At 36.3% G+C, this 19332-nt stretch overlaps 1 protein-coding gene and 1 long non-coding RNA gene across 3 annotated transcripts in view; one reads left to right on the plus strand and one right to left on the minus strand.

The window, feature by feature from the left end:
* LOC120563984 (synaptotagmin-9-like) overlaps positions 1 to 19332 on the plus strand; it is a 309829-nt gene that overhangs the window by 208839 nt on the left and 81658 nt on the right. The gene's annotated exons all lie outside the window — the stretch shown is intronic.
* LOC120563989 lies at positions 12889 to 15625 on the minus strand. The gene is made up of 3 exons (XR_005640044.1): positions 15422 to 15625; positions 14680 to 14745; positions 12889 to 12910 (listed from the first exon to the last, which is right to left on the minus strand). It is a non-coding gene; the product is annotated as an uncharacterized LOC120563989 (long non-coding RNA).

Genomic DNA, 19332 nt, shown 5'->3' on the forward strand with positions numbered 1-19332 from the left:
TTTACTTTTGGCTGGTTGAGCTTCCAAATGACAAGAGGTCCATATCTTTCTCCATTGGCTCCAATGTTAAAACTCCTAGATATTTCCCAGAGAAACATTGAAAGAACCACTTATTGAAATCGCTGATATGACCACATTTTTACGTTTATCCATATAAATGTTATACCGATATGTTCACAAAGGCCTTGTGGTGCTCAGGATGATGTCATTTGACTGATAGCAGTTATCGTTTTGCCACTGTGAGGCATTGTTTGATAGCTCGCTCTCAGGGACTCTGAATAGCTGAAGCATAGCACAGCTGACAGATTCAGCAGGTGTTGCTCATCAACTTCATTACAGACATCAAAGCATGTTTATAAACATATCCACTGGCCATTCGTTACCATGACAACACTTTCACAGACACACACCCAGATACTACAGGCAGTAATATGAACAGTAGTCTATACAGATACTACAGGCAGTAATATGAACAGTAGTCTATACAGATACTACAGGCAGTAATATGAACAGTAGTCTATACAGATACTACTGGCAGTAATATGAACAGTAGTCTATACAGATACTACAGGCAGTAATATGAACAGTAGTCTATACAGATACTACTGGCAGTAATATGAACAGTAGTCCATACAGATACTACTGGCAGTAACATGAACAGTAGTCTATACAGATAATACAGGCAGTAATATGAACAGTAGTCTGTGGTCTTCCACTTCTCTCTGACTGTCTTCTCTCTCCCCCTCTCTATCTCTCTGTTTCTATTTTCTTTCTCTCTCTCTGTCTCTCTCTCCCTGTCTCTCTCTCTGTCCTCTCTCCATCCATCCTTCTCCCTCACTCTCTCTCTGTCTCTCTCTGTCTCTCTCTCTTTTTCTCTCTCTCTCCTTGTCTCTTCATCACGCCTTCTCCCTCCCTCTCTCCCTGTCTCTTTCTCTTTTTTTCTCTCTCTCCTTCTCCCCCCATCCCTCCTTCTCCCTCCCTCTCTTCCTTTCTTTTACTTATTGAACCAATTTCCACTTTTTCAACTATTCTTCAACTTCAGCTAAAGACTTCACAATGTTCTACATATTTTGTCATTTTTCAGCTTTTAAAGCCAACAATTCAGTTTAGCGTAAACTTTGAACTTTTTAACGATTTCCACTTTTTCAACTATTCTCACTATTTCAACTTCTTCTTACAGATTTAAAGCTATTCATACAGTTTAGCTTAGCAATTCAGCTATTCAGCATTCCCACGCATTTTCTGCAGGAAATGCATTTTCTAGTTGGGGGAATGCTGTTTTACAGCATTCCACCTATTGTTATTCGATTTTATTGGGGGAATGCTGTTCTAGAGCATTCCACCTATGTTATTCGGTTCTTTATTTAGTGGGAATGCTTTTCAACAGCATTCCAACTATTGTTATTCGTTTTTTTATTGGGGGAATGCTGTTCTGCAGCATTTTTTTATTGGGGGAATGCTGTTCTACAGCATTCCACCTATTGTTATCCTGTTCTTTATTATTCTTCGTTTTATTATTCCCTACGTTTTTTGGCTCTCTGTAACTTCTGCATACTTTCAGCTATTTAAACCATTCAACTTTTCAAATGTTCAGCTCTTTCAGCTAATGATGGGACGTCTTCAACTTTTTTCTACAATTTATACTTTTTAAAATGTTAAGCTTTTTAACACTTTTTTTTAACATTGAAGTGAATGAGAGCAGCCTACAACTCCTTAAAATCTTCTTCCGCTCCCAAAATTTTCAGCTCCTTCATACTTTCACCTACAGACGCCAAACAAACTTTAAAATGTTCACAAAATATTCAGCTATCAGGCTATGGCTTTTCAGTTTGATATCTTCAACAGTTTTTGTTAAAAAGCTGTTTAAGTTTAGTGATCATTTCTGGAAATTTTATCGATTAAACAGGGTGTGTATTGCGTGAGCTAGAGTGGATGATGTCATAGCTAGAGGGTGAAGCTTCGAAAAAATTATCTTTGTCCCTTCTCAATAAATTGTTCTCACGCCCACAATATCTACTTATCATACACAATTTATACATCAAAACGTAGGTATTTTTGTCTAGTCTCAGCCAATCTGCTCAATTTTGTTAGACGCCTTTTACTTTTGGCTGGTTGAGCTTCCAAATGACAAGAGGTCCATATCTTTCTCCATTGGCTCCAATGTTAAAACTCGTGGATTTTTCCCAGCGAAACACTGAACGAACCACTTTTTGATATCGCTGATATGACCACATTTTTACGTTTATCCATATAAATTTTATACCGATACGTACACAAAGGCCTTGTGGTGCTCAGGATGACGTCATTTGACTGATAGCAGTTATCGTTTTGCCACTGTGAGGCTTTGTATTAAGATTATATTAAGAGCAGGTGCTATCGTTATCAGATCAAAGAGATGTTTATAAACATGGCCACAGACCCTTAGTAACCATGACAACCCTTTCACAGACAGTCTACCTGATTACTCCAGGCTTGCTGTAGGAGTCAACTAACTAGACTAACTATGATCATCAGTCTAGATCATTTGCGTTCCACTTCTGTCTGTCTCTCTGTCTGTCTGTCTCCTTATGTCTGTGTCTCCCTCCTTCCCTTTGTCTGTATCCCTTCCTCCTGTCTCACTCTCTTTCTCTATGTCTCCCTCCCTCCTTCTTTCTCTTTTCTCTGTCTTCCTCCCTCCTCTGTTCCCCTCCTTCCTTCCTTTAGTCTTCCTCCCTCCTTCTCTCCCTCGCTCTGTCTCTCCCTCCCTCCATCCTTCTCAATCTCTCTCTCTCCTTCCATCACTCCTTCTCTGTCTCTCTCTCCCTCCCTTCCTCTCTCTCACTCCCTCTCTCCCTTCTTCCTTCTGTCTCTCCTTCCAGGGTCATTTGTGATTTGTGATTTCATCCATGCATATAGCCCGTTTCTTTTCAGGCAATATATCCACCTCTCAGCTCTTTAGGGTCATGCTTGTTTGTTCTATGCAATGGATATGGCTGATAATAATAAAAAGTCTTTAAACTTTCAGCCATTTTAGTCAAAGTTGCTCTTTCTTTTCCTCCCCTCTCTTTCCTCTCTCTCTCCTTCTCTCTTTATTCTCTTTCTCTCCTCTCTCTTCTTGTCTCTTCTCTCCTTCTCTCCTTTCTTCTCTCTTTATCTCCTTCTCTCTTTCCTCTCTTTCTTCTTGTTCAGCCCCATTCTTTTCACCTAATATATTTCACATCTCATCTCAGCCAGATTGATGCTTTTTCGTTCTATGCAGTGTATATATCTGATAATAATAAAAATATTTCTTCTTTCAGCCTTTTCAACTTTCATCTTTAACAGTATTACAGTATTAATTTGTTTCATATTTGTGCATATATGAGTCATTATCAGTTAGAAAATCTACTCAGACCTCACAATGTTCTACATATTTTGTCATTATTCAACATTTAAAGCAAACCGTTCAGTTTAGCATAAAATTTTAACTTTTTAATGAAATTCATACTTATTAAACCGATTTCCGCTTTTTCAACTATACTCACTATTTCAACTTCTTCTTACGGATTTAAGCTATTCAACCAGTTTAGCTTTAGCAATTCAGCTATTCAGCATTCCCACGCATTTTCTGCAGGAAATGCATTTTCTAGTTATTCATCGTTTATTATTCCGTACGTTTTTTGGCTCTCTGTAACTTCTGCATACTTTCACCTATTTAAACCATTCCACTTTTCAAATGTTCAGCTCTTTCAGCTAATGATGGGACTTCTTCAACTTTTTTTCTACTATTTATACTTTTTAAAATATTCAGCTTTTTAACACTTTTTTTTAACATTAAAGTCAATGAGAGCAGACTTCAAATCCTTCAAATCCTCTTCCGCTCCCAAAATTTTCAGCTCCTTCATACTTTCACCTACAGACGCCAAACAAACTTTAAAATGTTCATAAAATATTCAGCTATCCGGCTTGTGCTTTTCAGTTTGATATCTTTTACACTTTTTGTCAAAAACCTGTTTAAGTTTAGTGATCATTTCAGGAAATTTTAACGATTAAACAGAGTGTGTATTGCGCTTGCTAGAGTGGATGATGTCATAGGTAGAGGGTGAAGCTTTGAAAAAATTATCTTTGTCCCTGCTCAACAAATTGTTCTCACGCCCACAATATCTACTTGTCATACACAATTTATACATCAAAACGTAGGTATTTTTGTCTAGTTTCAGAAAATCTGCTCAGTTTTGTGATACGCCTTTTACTTTTGGCTGGTTGAGCTTCCAAATGAGAAGTTGTCCATTTCGTTCTCCATTGGCTTCAATGTTACAACTCGTGGATATTTCCCAGCGAAACACTGAACAAACCACTTTTTGAAATCGCTGATATGACCACATTTTTACGTTTATCCATATAAATTTTATACCGATACGTTCACAAAGGCCTTGTGGTGCTCAGGATCACGTCATTTGACCGATAGTATTTATCGTTTTGGCAGTTTGAGCCTTTGTTTGAGAGCTTGCTCTCAGTGTCTCTCAATAGCTTCAGTTTGGCCCAGCTGAGAGTTTCAGCAGGTGTTGCTCGTTAACTTGATTACACTTCAAAGGACATGTTTACAAACATTCACTGGCTAGTCGTTACCATGACAACAGACACCCACCCAGAGACTACGGGCAGGAATATGAACTTTAGTCTGTCTTCTCTCTTCTATTCTCTTGTTCTGGTCTGTCTTCTCTCTCCCCTCTCTATCTCTTTGTTTCTCTCTCTCTCCCTGTTTCTCTCTCTTTTTTCTCTCTCCATCCCTCCTTCTCCCTCTCTCCCTCCCTCCCCCTCTCTCTCTTTTTCCATCTGCCTCTCTCTCTCTTTCTCTCTCTATCCCTCTCTCCCTCTTTTTCTTTCACTCTCTCCATCCCTCCTTCTCCCTCCCTCTCTCTCTCCCCCTGTCTCTTGCTTTCTCTCTCTCTATCACACTCTTTCCCTCTCTCTCTCTGTCTCTTTCTTTCCATTTGCCTCTCTCTCTCCCTCTCTCTCTCTCTCTCTCTCTCTTTCTCTCTCTATCCCTCTCTCTCTTTCCCTCTCTCTCCTTCTCTTTCTCTCTCTTTGTCGCTCCCTCTCATCCCCCTCTCTCTCCCCTCTCTCTCTTTCCCTCTCTCTCTCTCCCTGTCCGTCTCTTTCTCTGTCTCCTTCTCTCTCCATCCCTCCTTCTCCCTCCATCTCTCTCTGTCTCTCTCTCTCTTTTTCTCTCTTTCTCCTTCTCTCTCATCCCGCCTTCTCCCTCCCTCTCTCCCTGTCTCTTTTTCTCTCTCTCCTTCTCTCTCCATCCATCCTCCCTCCCTCTCTTACTTTCTTTAACTTATTGAACCAATTTCCACTTTTTCAACTATTCTTCAGCTTCAGCTAAAGACTTCACAATGTTCTACATATTTTGTCATTTTTCAGCTTTTAAAGCCAACTTTTTAACGATTTCCACTTTTTCAACTATTCTCACTATTTCAACTTCTTCTTACAGATTTCAGCTATTCAACCAGTTAGCTTTAGCAGTTCAGCTATTCAGCATTCCCACGCATTTTCCGCAGGAAATGCATTTTCTAGTTTTTTAATTTTATTATTCCGTACGTTTTTTGGCTCTCTGTAACTTCTGCATACTTTCACCTATTTAAACCATTCAACTTTTCAAATGTTCAGCTCTTTCAGCTAATGATGGGACTTCTTCAACTTTTTTTCTACTATTTATACTTTTTAAAATTTTAAGCTTTTTAACACTTTTTTTAACATTAAAGTCAATGAGAGCAGGCTTCAACGCCTTAAAATCCTCTTCTGCTTCAAAATGTATCTCCTCCTACATTCTTCCACCTACAGACGTGATTCAAAATTTAAAATGTTCACAAAATATTCAGGTATTCGGGGTGTGCTCAGTGTTTTGATATCTTTTACAGTTTTTGTGAAAAAGCTGTTTAAGTTTAGTGATTATTTCAGGAAATTTTATCGATTAAACAGAGTGTGTATTGCGCTTGCTAGAGTGGATGACATCACAGCTAGAGGGTGAAGCTTCGAAAAAATTATCTTAGTTCCTTGTCTGTAAACTGCTCTCCGCCACAATATCTACTTGTCATACACAATTTATACATCAAAACGTAGGTATTTTTGTCTAGTTTCAGAAAATCTTGCTCTATTAAGCCGATATGTCTTATACTTTGGGCTCAGCAAGCTTCCAAATGACAAGAGTATCAAATTTCTTCCCCATCCGCGCCAATGGTAAAACATCCTTATATTTCCCAGTGAAAGGCAGAACGAACCACTTTTTAAAATCGCTGATATGCCCACATTTTTACATTTATCCATATAAATTTTATACCGATACGTTCACAAAGGCCTTGTGTCTCTAACGGTCAAGTCGCTGTTTCGATAGCATGTACTGTTGTGGATTTATTAAGGATTGTTTGAAGGGTTCTCTCACACTGTCTCTCACTAATCAGGTGTGGGGATTAATGATCAAAGAGATGCTTTATAAATACTAAAGGAACAATGTTTGTCTGTTCTGAAGATGGCGCAGTGGTTATGGCACATGGCTAGGGTGTGGGGGGCCTGGGTTCAAATCCCACTGTGGCATATCAATCAGTGTGTCCCTTGCTAAGGTGTTATTTGACTTTTCAACTACTTTCACTACTTTTTTTTACGGTTTTAAGCTATTCATCCAGTTTAGCTTTAGCAATTCAGCTATTCATGTTTTATTTTGCAAACACACACATGCACACACGCAAACACACACACACACATATATACACACACACAGACACACAAACAGACACAAAAACACACACACACACACACACAAACACACACACACAAAGACAGACACACATGCAAACACAAACACACACACACACACACACACGCCGGCTTGTCGTACACACACCACACTCTTCTCTCTTCTCATCTCTTCTCTTCTACTCTCCTTTCTTCTCTCTTTCTCTCCCTCTCTTTCCTCTCTTTCTTCTTGTTCAGCCCCATTCTTTTACCCTAATATATTTCACATCTCATCTCAGCTAGATTGATGCTTTTTCGTTCTATGCAGTATATATCTGATAATAATGAAAATATTTCTTCTGCTCTCAGTGTCTGAAGTGCTGGCGTGTACTACAGGAGACATATTAAGAGCAGGTGCTATCGTTATCAGATCAAAGAGATGTTTATAAACATTGCCCAGGCCCTTAGTAACCATGACAACCCTTTCACAGACAGTCTACTGATTACTCCAGGCTTGCTGTAGGAGTCAACTAACTAGACTAACTATGATCATCAGTCTATATCATTTGCGTTCCACTTCTGTCTGTCTGTCTGTCTGTCTCCTTATCTGTCTGTGTCTCCCTCCCTCCCTCTGTCTGTATCCCTCCCTCTTGTCTCCCTCTCTTTCTCTATGCCTCCCTCCTTCCTTCTTCTGTCTCTCCCTCCAGGGTCATTTGTGATTTCATCCATGTATATAGCCTTGCAGGAAATATATAGTTTCTATAGTTTCTTTTCAGGCAATATATCCACCTCTCAGCTCTTTAGGGTCATGCTTGTTTGTTCTACGCAATGGATATGGCTGATAATAATAAAAAGTCTTTAAACTTTCAGCCTTTTTAGTCTATTTTAGTCAAAGTTGCTATCTTTCTTTTCCTCTCCTCTCTTTCCTCTCTTTCTCCTTCTCTCTTTATTCTCTTTCTCTCCTCTCTCTTCTCTCTTCTCGTCTCTTCTCTCCTGCTCTCCTTTCTTCTCTCTTTCTCTCCCTCTCTCTTTCCTCTCTTTCTTCTTGTTCAGCCCCATTCTTTTCACCTAATATATTTCACATCTCATCTCAGCTGGATTGATGCTTTTTCGTTCTATGCAGTATATATCTGATAATAATGAAAATATTTCTTCTTTCAGCCTTTTCAACTTTCATCTTTAACAGTATAACAGTATTAATTTGTTTCATATTTCTGCATGTATGAGTCATTATCAGTTAGAAAATCTACTCAGACCTCACAATGTTCTACATATTTTGTCATTATTCAACCTTTAAAGCAAACAGTTCAGTTTAGCATAAACTTTTAACTTTTTAATGAAATTCATACTTATTAAACGGATTTCCGCTTTTTCAACTATTTTCACTATTTCAACTTCTTCTTACGGATTTAAGCTATTCAACCAGTTTAGCTTTAGCAATTCAGCTATTCAGCATGCCTAATTATGAGGACAGAAGTTAATTAGGTGCATAAGCCCCGCCCCTGACACAAATCGAAATTATAAGGACTAACCCAATTTGTGAGGACAGTAGCTATACAACACACAAAACTGTCACTGAAGTGCATTAAAGGGTCAATCATGATTAAATGGAACATGTCCAAACACATACACTTAAGTGAAGGCACTGTGCATTAAAAGGACACACCTAACATATGAGGACAGATTTTAACAGACAATATAACTCTCTATATAAGAGCCTCTCTCTTTTTATATTTATATAGATATAGATATAGATAGGTCAATGTATGCAACCACTTTTTTTGTCTGCTTTATGTCTTTTGCCCCTTTGAGGGCATGAGTGATTAAACTTCAAAGTCATTGCTAATACAAATTGTATTTAATACGGTACACATGCAGCAATGACATTGCTGATACAGTAAAAGGACCACTTTAAAGTGTAGTGATCTCTTTAAATACAATGCTATTTGTGTGATATGACTGGTAATCTACATCCAGTATGACCTTGTAATAGACAGCTTATACATAGAGACAAATTACATCAGTCAGTGAAAAAGGTGCTATTTTCATCAGAGGAAACTTGCCCCTTTTTAAGAACAACAAAGAACTACAACATAATTGCATCATAACGGCAACATAACACTTTATTGGCGGCTTTTCTTCTTCAGAGTTTTGCCCCGATTTCTTACAAAGTCTCTGATGTTTTGAAGTGACTGCCTATCAAGACCTTGATGTTCAGCGTTCTTGCACTGCTGGCATTCAATTCTTGTGGCCAGTTTTCTGTTGGCACTGTGCTTTTTAAAAATGTCTGATCATAGCTGCAACCTCTTTTGGGGACCACTGCCTTTTCTGTTGCATTGGTTGATCCTGTCTCTCAGGGCAATTTCCAGGAGACACTACAAAGTGATAAAACATATTCGGTCAAGTCAGTGAAAATCTACATGCCTAGAGTTAACACCTATGCACAGAAATGTTGTTACCTACTAAATCAACAACTTAAAATCTGACTTTTTCTCCTCTTGATTTCCCATCTGTCGGTACTTGTACTGGAAAATACCATGTAGTGATCAAATGCTAATGCTCTCTCATGCCATATTTAAAATGTGTAAAACTAACTGCATGGATCTCACTGGGATCATTCTTTTATGTTTAAGGTAGCATAGTGCGTTTTTATGAGTGCTTGTTTTCTGGGCTGCTCTTTATGTCAAACTTTGTGAGATATGTAAAATGTATTTCATCCTGAAAATCTATCTAAATTACTTCATAATATGCACACAAAAAAATAACGTGAAAATCTAATACTAATCCATCTCAAGGCAGAATAGGGTCCATTGCACACGGCACATTTTTCCAAGCTTGGAATTACTGAGGAAACCACATCATATTTACAGTTTTTATGACAAAAACAGTGAATTAGAGATTGCGTGCACATTTGTATCTGTCAGATATCACAGCGGCATGGTGATCCTCTGACTTGGTTGAAATCTTGTGTACAAAATTGGAAATAAAGTCATTAAATAACAAGTAAGGCACAACACAATTGTCTATTTAAGATAAAGGGCTCAAGTATACAGTATGTAAACATAAAAATGTCTTCAGCCATTCACAGAAATTAAGTCAGTGCAGCATCGTGACATCCATTATATGGCAAATGACTGGACAACAAATGAGTGAAGTTACTGATATCTTGAAAGCTAACAATACAATTACGTACTAAGGTAAATATACTGATATAAATGAGATGGTAATGTAGTGCAATGATGATAGTGAGTGTAAAAATTCATCTTTATATATATATATATATATATATATATATATATATATATATATATATATATATATAAGTATAAGGACTGTGTATACAAAAACAATCCTTTGTGCTTTTGTACTGGTCAGGTGTATTCACTATAAGGACTGTGTATGGATAATGTTAAGTGTTTAATTGAACAGACAAGTTATAAATTATTTGGTTCCCTTGAAACTTGGTTTTTCACCTTTAGTATATCCTTGTAATATTAGATGCATAACAGTTTCAAGTGGATCAAAGAATCTATTTATGGTAAGATTATTGAGGAATGGATTTTCAGGGATAAATGTTATACATAAACAGTCCTTTGTGTGTATGTACTGGTCAGGTGTATACACTTTAAGGACTGTGTATGGATACTGTTAAGTTTTGTATTGGTGTGTATGCAAAGATGAATTTTTATACCATCATCATAACACTACATTACTGTCTCATTTACATATATGAACACATACATGCAATAAAAAAAAACTTTTTAACACAAATTGTTAATCATTTTTTTGTATTATGGCTAAAAACATAAGAAGCTATCAGTTTAGTTTCTATTGCAATACCTAACTCCTTTCTCTTGTGATTACACATTATTTCATGGAATTCCATTTGAACTGGTCTTCTGTTAATGTCACTGTCAATTAAATTTGATAAACCACATCCACACAGGGATGATAAAAAATAGCCTGGGTTTTTTAAAAGTATTGATTTAAACAGAATTGAAGTGATTTTTTCCACTTAAATTTTTGTGGATCTAATATTATAGAGAAATGCTGATACTACTAATAATACTAAATACTAACAGCATATATACGGAGTCACATTTTTCAATAATCTTACTATGGAGGGATAATGTCCAAATACACTGTCCTCAAAGTGTCTACAACTGACCAGTACATGTACACTGAGGACTGTGTATCCATAACCCTCACTCAAATATCAACATCTGGTAAAAACTGCTTTGCAACCAAAAAGATCTGATGTCAATATCAAAATTAAATAGAGATTAAGTCACCTTTTCAACATCTTTAAAGCTGTCAGATTTTCACGGTACCATGATGATCCTCTGTCGTAGTTGAAATCATGTGTAGAAAATTGGAAAAAAATAATTAAATAACCAGTAAGGCAAAACACAATGATCTATTTCAGAGAAAGACATGGGCTCAAGTATACAACATGTAAACATAAAAATGTGTTCAGCCATTCACAGAAATGAATTCACTGCAGCATCGTGACATCCATTATCGGACAAATGACTGGACAACAAATGACTGAAGTTACTGATATCTTGAAAGCTAACAATACAATTACCTACTAAAGGTAAATATACTGAAATAAATGAGATAGTAATGTAATGCAATGACGATAGTGAGTGTAAAATTCATCTTTGCATACACACCAATACAAAACTTAACAGTATCCATACACAGTCCTTAAAGTGTATACACCTGACCAGTACATACACACTAAGGACTGTTTCTGTATACCATTTAGCCCTGAAAATCCATTTCTCAATAATCTTACCATAAGTAGATTCTTTGAACCACTTGAAATTGTTATGCATCTAATATTACAAGGATATACTAAAGGTGAGAAACCAAGTTTCAAGGGAACCAAGAAATGTATAACTTGTAAGTTCAATAAAACACTGACAGTATCCATACACAGTCCTTATAGTGTATACACCTGACCAGTAAAAACACACAAAGGACTGTTTCTGTATATACAGTACTTATACTTATATAAAGCTATTTGGTGAGAAAGATTCTCCTGTCAAGTCCCCTGTCCTGTTCTGTCCAGACATGACACTTGTAATACCTGAATATTGCTCAGACAACATTAATCAGGTACGTTTAACAAACATATTCTTGAGTTTTATATGTTTGTAAAAAGGTTAAAGACATTCTAAGGACTGTATATACAGAAACAGTCCTTTGTGTGTTTGTACTGGTCAGGTGTATTCACTATAAGGACTGTGTATGGATAATGTTAAGTGTTTTATTGAACAGACAAGTTATAAATTATTTGGTTCCATTGAATCTTGGTTTTTCAACTTTAGTATATCCTTGTAATATTAGATGCATAACAATTTCAAGTGGATCAAATAATCTATTTATGGTAAGATTATTGAGAATTGGATTTTCAGTGATAAATGTTATACATAAACAGTCCTTTGTGTGTATGTACTGGTCAGGTGTATACACTGTAAGGACTGTGTATGGATACTGTTAAGTTTTGTATCGGTGTGTATGCAAAGATGAATTTTTACACTATCATTACACTACATTACTGTCTCATTTAAGTATATGAACACATACAATAATGAAATTAAAATGTGTTTTAACACAAATTGTTAATAATTTTTTGTATTATGGCTAAAAACATAAGAAGCTATCAGTTTAGTTTCTATTGCAATACCTAACTCCTTTCTCTTGTGATTACACATTATTTCATGGAATTCCATTTGAACTGGTCTTCTGTTAATGTCACTGTCAATTAAATTTGATAAACCACATCCAAACAGGGATGATAAAAAATAGCCTGGGTTTTTTAAAAGTATTGATTTAAACACAGAATTTAAGTGATTTTTTTCCACTTAAATCTTTGTGGCTCTAAAATTATAGAGAAATGCTGATACTACTAATAATGCTAAATACCTAACAGCATATATTCAGAGTCACATTTAACAATAATCTTACTATGGAGGGATAATGTCCAAATACACTGTCCTCAAACTGTCCACAACTGACCAGTACATGTACACTGAGGACTGTGTATCCATACCACTCCCTGAAATATCAGCATCTAGTGAAACGTCTTTGCAACCGAAAAATATCTGATGTCAATGTCAACATTAAATAGAGATTAAGTCACCTTTTCAACATCTTTGAGGCTGTCAGATGCCAAGACCGCAGGTAAACCCTCTGCCTCAGTTGAAATCTTGTGTAGAAAAAGGGAGAAATTATCATTAATTAACCAGTAAGGCACAACAAAATTATGCTTGTTGATATGGAGTGAGGTAACAACGTAATTATCTAGACAGGAGTAAGATAAGGCTTCAGGTATACAGTATGTTCAAATGAATATTTGTACAGCCATTCACAGAAATTTAGTCAGTTCAGCACAGTGACATCCAGTGTTAAACAAATGACTTTAATTACTGATATCCTAAAAGCTAACAATACAATTACGTACTAAGGTAAAGATACTGATATAAATGAGACCGTAACGTAGTGCAATGATGATAGTGAGTGTAAAAATTCATCTTTGCATACACACCAATACATGTAGTACATACACACTAAGGACTGTTTCTGTATACCATTTAGCCCTGAAAATCCATTTCTCAATAATCTTACCATAAGTAGATTCTTTGAACCACTTGAAATTGTTATGTATCTAATATTACAAGGATATACTAAAGGTGAGAAACCAAGTTTCAAGGGAACCAAGAAATGTATAACTTGTAAGTTCAATAAAACACTGAACAGTATCCATACACAGTCCTTATAGTGTATACACCTGACCAGTAAAAACACACAAAGGACTGTTTCTGTATATACAGTCCTTATACTTATATAAAGCTATTTGGTGAGAAAGATTCTCCTGTCAAGTCCCCTGTCCTGTTCTGTCCAGACTTAACACTCGTAATACCTGAATATTGCTCAGACAGCATTAATCAGGTACGTTTAACAAACATATTCTTGAGTTTTATATGTTTGTAAAAAGGTTAAAGACATTCTAAGGACTGTATATACAGAAACAGTCCTTTGTGTGTTTGTACTGGTCAGGTGTATTCACTATAAGGACTGTGTATGGATAATGTTAAGTGTTTTATTGAACAGACAAGTTAGAAATTATTTGGTTCCATTGAATCTTGGTTTTTCAACTTTAGTATATCCTTGTAATATTAGATGCATAACAATTTCAAGTGGATCAAATAATCTATTTATGGTAAGATTATTGAGAATTGGATTTTCAGTGATAAATGTTATACATAAACAGTCCTTTGTGTGTATGTACTGGTCAGGTGTATACACTGTAAGGACTGTGTATGGATACTGTTAAGTTTTGTATCGGTGTGTATGCAAAGATGAATTTTTACACTATCATTACACTACATTACTGTCTCATTTAAGTATATGAACACATACAATAATGAAATTAAAATGTGTTTTAACACAAATTGTTAATATTTTTTTTGTATTATGGCTAAAAACATAAGAAGCTATCAGTTTTGTTTCTATTGCAATACCTAACTCCTTTCTCTTGTGATTACACATTATTTCATGGAATTCCATTTGAACTGGTCTTCTGTTAATGTCACTGTCAATTAAATTTGATAAACCACATCCACACAGGGATGATACAAAATAGCCTGGGTTTTTTAAAAGTATTGATTTAAACACAGAATTTAAGTGATTTTTTCCACTTAAATTTTTGTGGCTCTAACATTATAGAGAAATGCTGATACTACTAATAATACTAAATACCTAACAGCATATATTCAGAGTCACATTTAACAATAATCTTACTATGGAGGGATAATGTCCAAATACACTGTCCTCAAAGTGTCCACAACTGACCAGTACATGTACATTGAGGACTGTGTATCCATACCACTCCCGCAAATATCAGCATCTAGTGAAACGTCTTTGCAACCAAAAATATCTGATGTCAATATCAACATTAAATAGAGATTAAGTCACCTTTTCAACATCTTTGAGGCTGTCAGATGCCAAGACCGCATGGTAACCCTCTGCCTCAGTTGAAATCTTGTGTAGAAAAAAGGGAAAAATTATCATTAATTAACCAGTAAGGCACAGTAAGATTATGCTTGTTGATATGGAGTGAGGTAACAACGTAATTATCTAGACAGGAGTAAGATAAGGCTTCAGGTATACAGTATGTTCACATGAATATTTGTACAGCCATTCACAGAAATTGAGTCAGTTCAGCACAGTGACATCCAGTGTTAAACAAATGACTATAGTTACTGATATCTTAAAAGCTAACAATAAAATTATGAACTAACAAAATTATAGTTGATTGTGATAAGATAATAATATATTGTAGTGAAAATTTATCTTGACATGCACACCAATAAAAAACACGGTATCAATACACAGTTCTCATAGTGTATACACCTGAACAATACATGTAAACTGAAGACTGTGTATCGAAACCGTGAAATATCATCTAGTAAAAACTGCTTTGCTACTGAAAAGATTAGATGTCAATTCCAACATTCAAAATTAAGTCACCTGTTCAATATCATTCACATGAATTCTGTACAGCACAGTGGCATCCATTGTTGAACCAATGACAATAGTTATTGATATCTTGAGCTAATAATACAATTGTGTACTAAGAAGTATGTATTATATTGATGAGATGATAATGTAGGGAAATCATGATAGTGAGTGGAAAAATGTATCTTGACATACGCACCTCAACAGTATCCAATCAAAACGGCTGCTTGACCCTCTGTCTCAGTTGAAATCTTGTGTAGACAAATGAAAAAAATATCATTAAATAACCACACATAACAAGATTGTGCTTGTAGATTAAGTGAGGTAACATCACAATTATCTATACAGGAGAAATTGAGTCAGTACAGCACCATGACATTGTTGCACAAGTGACTGGACAACAAATGAGTGAAGTAACAGATAACTTTAAACATCTTTGAACATCCTATTTAAAAAATAGAAATTACTATGTGTCAATAGGTAACTATGCATCTGAGCGTACAAGTTTGACATGTGGAGTTCCCCAAGGCTCCATCCTGGGGCCTCTACTGTTTAATATATACATGCTGCCCCTAGCTAAAATCATGGAAAACAACAACATAAACTATCACAGCTATGCGGACGATACACAGATTTATATAACCTTTTCACCCGGAGACTACAGTCCAATACAACACCTGGCCAGGTGCATTGAACAAATCAACGAATGGATGTGCCAGAATTTCCTAAAATTAAATGAAGATAAAACGGAGGTGATCATTTTTGGACCTAAAAATGAACGATTAAAAGTAAATGCTCATCTTCAATCAACAATGTTAAAAACAACAGACAAAACAAGAAATCTTGGCATAATTATGGACTCTGACCTAAATTTTAACAGTCACATTAGGTCAGTAACAAAATCTGCCTATTATCATCTTAAAAATATAGCAAGGGTAAAAGGACTTATGTGCCAACAGGATTTAGAAAAACTTATCCATGCTTTCATTTTCAGTAGACTTGACTACTGCAACGGCGTTTTTACAGGTATTCATAAAAAGTCTATTAAACAGCTGCAGCTGATTCAGAACGCTGCTGCACGAGTCCTTACCAACACCAAAAAAATAGATCACATCACTCCAGTTCTGAAGTCCTTACACTGGCTTCCTGTGCATCAAAGAATAGATTCCAAAATACTCATGTTAGTTTATAAGTCACTAAACGGTTTAGGACCAATTTACCTTTCAAATCTGCTACTACACTATGAGCCGTTGAGATCCTTGAGATCATCAGGGACGGGCCTGCTCGCCATACCCAGAGTCGGAACAAAAAAGGGGGAAGCTGCGTTCAGCTTCTATGGTCCCTACATCTGGAACAAACTACCGCAAAAACTGTAGGTCGGCGCCTTAATCTCAGCTCTTTTAAATCAAGGCTGAAGACCTTTCTTTTAACAATTGCCTTTTCTTAATTCATTTTTGTATTTACATTTTATTTTTTTTATTAATTTATTTTATTATATAATTGTTTCTTCATCTGTTACCAATTTGTATGATATTTTTAACTGTTTTTATGTCTTGTGTAAAGCACTTTGAATCGCATTGCTGCTGAATTGTGCTATAGAAATAAAGTTGCCTTGCCTTGCCTTGCCTTTAAAGCTAACAATACAATTACGTACTAAAGTAAAGATATAAATGATAATTAAATAATGATATAAATGAGATGGTAATGTAGTGTAATGATGACAGTGAGAGTAAAAATAAATCTTTGCATACACATCAATACAAAACTTAACAGTATCCATACACAGTCTTTAAAGTGTATACACCTGACTAGTACATACACACTGAAGACTGTGTATGTACAACATTTATCCCTGAAAATCCATTTTGAATAATCTTACTATGAAGTTACAGTATCTAAAAACACTGTCCCCAGAGTGTCTATATAAATGACCACTTTAGACATATTGAGGAGTTGTATCTGTACCCTCCAATATCCTGTCGAAACTGTTTAACAACTGAAAAAAATCTGATGACCATAACAACATTCCATGGACATTAAGTCACCTGTTTAACATATTTGAGGTGCATGGTGACTCTCTGCCTCAGTAAAATAACTCGCTCTTGGAGATCTTTAATGTTTCAGCTGTGTTACACAGCCTGTCAGGAAAGCCAGGAAATGTTTTCTTCACTCTGAAACATTAAACTCCTTCACTACAATCCCCTAACATCAGTCACACTTGTATGTCTTATATACAATATCATATCTTATATTTGTATATTGACAACCTCACAGATGGATGCGGTGGAGATGGTCTCATACATATACTAGGCTACACGCAGCGGACCGCTGTGGACTTGTCTTGGTCGCCCGGACACGCAAGGACTTCCAAAAAAAAGGCTGCATGGGTCTACGTCAAGTCAATACAGACATTACATACAATAACACTGTGTAATGCCGATGACCTGCCGATGTGCGTTCAACCTGTGCTGTACTCGTTCATAATGAATCAGCCGTCACTCTGTGAGTAGAGAATTTAGTCTGTAGTGTAGTTCAGACCAGGCGTAGAGGGTAATGGAACAGGGCGCTGGACCGCCCCACTTTACTCACTGGCCCGGCCCAGCCAAGTTTGATCAAAAAACGTTTTGTTATGAAAAATATTCAAATGAAAAAGCAATAATAACAGAACTAGCTAGTTGTGTGTTTTTGTTGTATTTTCTTCTGATTAAAAAAAAACTGTTTAAACCATACAATCAAACAATTACCGTACATCAAACGCCTCGAACGTAGTTGGTTGCTCACGGTAACAACAGCAACAGCCTTCAGCAGCTAACGTTAGCTAGCTGGCTTTAGACAATGTACCATGGATGTGTTAGCAATGTACTGTTAAAAGTTACCGCGACAACAATGGCTTGTCTTTAAAGTGGTATGGACAGTTTTCTTTGATGGAATACAGTGGAAATAAGGACGAGCTCTTCTGCAGCATGTGCAGATATTTCCCCAGTGGAGCTGACAGCCCTCATCAGCCAGAGAGGAATGTGTTTGAGTGCTATATGGCCCTCACAGAGGTAACTTTAAGTAAAATGTCTTTCTTGCTTCTTGTGTTATTAATTAAGTAACCTAACCTAGTGACGTTCCTATTTAGTAAGAAATGATTAACACTGATGATGGCTTCTATCTGAAACGCATTTGTGTTTTGCCCACATAAGAGAACTTATCTGTGAGTGACGTCGTTTTGAGTTTTCTTTGATCCCTTCACTGCCGTGGACTCGATACACTTGTCTAAGATTTGGCGCTTTTGCTGACCACTTTTCATTATATCTTTCATAATTTAAACAATGCTTGGCTGGAAGTTTTCAGTCTTTGATTTTCTTTTACTGCTGGTAGCTGCTCATGATCTGACCATAGGTCCTGAAGCAACAATGTTGTTGCATTGTTCCATGTGCGATTTCTGCCTGATGTAGGCTATTCTATGTCTATGCAGTAACGCCTTCTCTGCTGTTTGGGTTCATGTTTAGTTGCCACTTTGTGCAATAAAATGGTTCATTTTATAACAGTGCTGTGCAGAGCCAATGCTGCTGGTTCTGATTTTTCATTAATCTAGTTACATATCCTACAAGCCTGTTCTGCCTCTAATTTAACTTTACAAGAAGCACAACTCTTTAGAATGCACAAAATCTGGTGAAGTACCAGGGAAGTCGGAGGCGTGTTGCCTTTCGTATTAAGTTTCACCAGAAGCACTTTACAGCACTGCATTCCTGCCATTCAGTGAAAGTGCAAGAAGAATTTACTGCAAGCATCTTTGTGACCCTTGTTCTTGCATGTTGATACATGCGACGCCTCTTTGCATTTGTTGTAACTATTTTGATTATACATTTATCTTTGATAAATAATATTTCACAGGCCGTAATATTAGTCTTCACGCACTAATTCACCAATCGAGAGTTGTAAAGGCAGCTATTAGTACGAAACAAAATGGGAGAAGCAAAGATTATCATTCCTGTGTGTATAAACAAGGCAGTAGGCACACAGAGCAGTCACCACACGCCAGAAGTATGTCTGCTTTATTACGGAAGGGAAAAAACATGCTCTAAAAGGTGAGTTATCATTAATAAAGACAGAAAAACAGTT

This window comes from Perca fluviatilis, chromosome 8 (assembly GCF_010015445.1).
Source record: "Perca fluviatilis chromosome 8, GENO_Pfluv_1.0, whole genome shotgun sequence".
Lineage (NCBI taxonomy): Eukaryota > Metazoa > Chordata > Actinopteri > Perciformes > Percidae > Perca > Perca fluviatilis.